Genomic DNA, 3,856 nt, shown 5'->3' on the forward strand with positions numbered 1-3,856 from the left:
ATCCCCTTTACTCCTGGAGTCTGGGAGGTCGCCTTGCGGCGCCTCCAGGACCACCTCCTCCCGGCTTGGAACCTGTTGGGACAACACTTCGGTGTCGCCTGTAGGGCGGGGGGGAGGAAGCCGTCGGAAGCGAGTTCACATCCGACGAGTCCAGTGAGCCGCTCGATGACACGTCGAGCCGGTCTTTGGGTGGGCTGCATAAACATATTCGACATAAGGGAAAGCTGGGCAATAAACGAATACTATGAATTACTCCGGTATCCGGATACTTACGATTTTGCCAGGGGCTTGGCCCTAGGCGGCCACTCCTCTCCGCCGTCGTCGGCGTCGGTGGAGTAGTCTGGAGGAGGGGTTTTCCCCTTCTTGGACCCTCCGGCCTTCCTTTTCTTCTCTCCTCCCGCTGGAGGGGGAGAGGTCTCTTCTTCCTCCTCGTCTTCACGGGAGGAATGCGCCTCGGAACCGTCGGATGATGGATCCGACACCTCCTGGCGCCGGGCACTCTTTCGAGTCCCCGTGGCCTTTTTCGCGGCCTTCTTCTCCGGCACCACATAGGGTGCCAGAACCAGCAGCTTCGCCAAGCGAGCGTCCGCTGGGCCTTCGGGCAAAGGAGCCGGACAGTTGATCTGTCTGGACGTCACCTGCCAATCCTGTCAAAGGTAAGGGAGCTTAGATCCCGCATGGAGTCAAACTATGAAAAATTGATACCCTGTAAAAGGAAAAAACAGCTTACCGCATGAGCGTGACACTGCATACTGAATCCGCGATCCTCGATAGCGGATGTGGGGGCCTCGGCGCCCTTGAAAAGCACCTTCCAGGCATCTTCGTACGTCGTGTCGAAGAGCCTGCTCAGAGTTTGGTGCCGTGCCGGGTCGAACTCCCATAGGTTGAATGCCCGTTGTTGACACGGCAGGATCAAGCAGATGAGCATAACCTGGACTACGTTGACAAGTTTGAGCTTCTTGTCCACCAGGGTTTGGACGCATGTTTGGAGTCCGGTCATCTCTCCTTTTTTACCCCACGACAGGCCCGTCTCCTTCCAGGAGGTGAGCCGCGTAGGGGGTCTAGATCGAAACTCGGGGGCTGCGACCCATTCGGGTTCGCACGGCTCGGTGATGTAAAACCACCCCGATTGCCACCCCTTCATGGTCTCCACAAAGGATCCCTCGAGCCATAAGACGTTGGCCATCTTGCCCACCATGGCGCCTCCGCACTCCGCCTGGTTGCCGCGCACCACCTTCGGCTTGACATTGAAAGTCTTGAGCCATAGGCCGAAATGGGGGCGGATGCGGAGGAAAGCCTCGCACACAACGATAAACGCCGAGATGTTGAGGACAAAGTTCGGGGCCAGATCGTGGAAATCTAGGCCATTGTAGAACATGAGCCCCCGGACAAATGGGTGAAGAGGGAAGCCCAGCCGCCGAGGAAATGGGGGAGGAACACCACCCTCTCATGGGGCCTAGGGGTGGGGATGAGCTGCCCCTTCTCGGGAAGCCGGTAGCAATGTCGTTAGACAAGTATCCGGCATTCCTCAGTTTTTTGATGTGTCCCTCCGTGATGGAGGAGACCATCCACTTGCCTCCCGCTCTAGACATGGCTGGAGAAGGTTGAGGTGGGGAGTGCGGACTTGGGCGCTGGAGCTCGAGTGCGCGAGAATGGATAAGCAAGGGAGGAAGAAGGCATAGGTGAAAAGGTGGATCCTTATCCCCTTATATGGGTGGATGCAACTGCGTGTCCCCACCAGCCTGGTAAAACTCGCTTATCTCCAAGCGCCGTAATCAATGGCGTGGTTGGGTTACCCACGCCCGTATTGATGAGAATTCTGGAATAAGGGGACACGATCTCTGCTTTAACAAGGCGTGCCAAGGAAACCGCCTCGCATGACGCGCTGAGGTGGGATAATGAAACGACTCGGATAAAGGCTTGGCCGTGGTGTGTTACACTACGGAATACGTCAGCAGATTAGATTTGTGTAAATATTATTCTCTCTATGGCAATATGTGGAAACTTATTTTGTAGAGCCGGACACTATCTTTGTGTTCAAAATCTTCTATGAAGTACTTGGAGGAGGAACCCGCCTTGCAATGCCGAAGACAATCTGCGCGCCGGACTCGTCATCATTGAAGCCTGGTTCAGGGGCTACTGAGGGAGTCCTGGATTAGGGGGTGCGGATGGCCGGACTATACCTTCAGTCAGACTCCTGGACTATGAAGATACAAGATTGAAGACTTTGTCCCGTGTCCGGAAGGGACTTTCCTTGGCGTGGAAGGCAAGCTTGGCGATACGGATATGCAGATCTCCTACCATTGTAACCGACTTTGTGTAACCCTAACCCTCTCCGGTGTCTATATAAACCGGAGGGTTTTAGTCCGTAGGACAACATACAGAACAACAATCATACCATAGGCTAGCTTCTAGGGTTTAGCCTCTCCGATCTCATGGTAGATCTACTCTTGTACTACCCATATCATCAATATTAATCAAGCAGGACGTAGGGTTTTACCTCCATCGAGAGGCCCCGAACCTGGGTAAAACTTCGTGTCCCTTGCCTCCTGTTACCATCCGGCCTAGACGCACAGTTCGGGACCCCCTACCCGAGATCCGCCGGTTTTGACACCGACAGTGCCCGAGGGTGATACCTTGGCTTCTCCAGATATGGGGGGTCCGACCCCCATGGCGACCGACGGCAGGGGCCCTGATCAATCCTGCCCCCTGCCGGACATCATTCTGGAGACCAGCGTGGCTCCGGAATCGGGCGAGCAACCCCCTTTGAAGGAGAGGGTGCATCAGCTCCGACGGTGTCCTCCACTAATCTGGAGGCGCCGAATACTCTTGTGGAAGCACTACAACGTGCTTCCATCATGGAGGAGCACCACACCCTGATGGGTGTGGTGGTAGAGAAGGTTCAGTCCGCCAAGAGCGGGCTGAATGAAGCCTTCACTAGCCTACTGACAGGCGTCGAGGTATACGACGTAATGCTCTAGATGCTTTCTTATAAAGGACTATACTATGTATAGATAGCAGCCCCTGATACTCTGTCTGGTTTTTTAAAATATGGACAGAAGATCACATAGTATTCGGAAGAGGTGACGTACTTTTCTATTCTATAACAGGCTTCCCTGTTGGCAGCAACCACCCAGGCCGCCGAAGTTTCCGAGCTTAATCGGAAACTGAAGTTGGCCGATGATGAAATCGACCGCATTAACAAGCGGTCTGATGAGACTCAAGGTGTGCGTATATTTTAAAGAGTTTGATCATATATCTGAAGTGATATGCAAATTCGGAGTTTAATTCATGTATAGTTGTGATTATGAGTGCAGTTGGTGCGGCCGAGGTCGAGACCCTCAAGAACACCCTTGCCCAGGCTGAGGAGGAGGCGAATGCGAATAAAGCACCGCTGACAAAGCGGCTGCAGAACTAAAGACCGAACAGGTCGCCCGCCTCCAGCACGAAGAGAGGGTAGGCGAAGTAGAGCAAGAGCTAAAGGACACCATCAGGAAGTGCGAGGCCCAGGAGGAGAGGACTTCGGCCCAAGCGACCGAACTTGCCAAAGCCCTCCAAGATGCTAAAGAGGCGCAGACCGAGTCCTGGAGTGCTCGTGAAGAGATCCGACAGGCCAAACAGATAGCGGCTGGTAAGCACTTTCTCTTGTAGAGTATATTTGGGGTCAAAGATATGCCTTGCTCACTCGACTGTGGAGTTCTCCAGACACCTTTGCGGATCTTCCGAGGAGTGTCGCCGACGTCGCTCAATTCTTCCGAGCCTAGGACGGGAACTCAACAGAGAAGTTGTTCTGGTCACAATTCCTGGTGCCGGAGCATCCGACGCTGCTGAACAACCAGATGAAGCAACTATCGGA

Source organism: Triticum urartu, chromosome 6, assembly GCF_003073215.2.
Source record: "Triticum urartu cultivar G1812 chromosome 6, Tu2.1, whole genome shotgun sequence".
NCBI classification, from domain to species: Eukaryota; Viridiplantae; Streptophyta; class Magnoliopsida; order Poales; family Poaceae; genus Triticum; species Triticum urartu.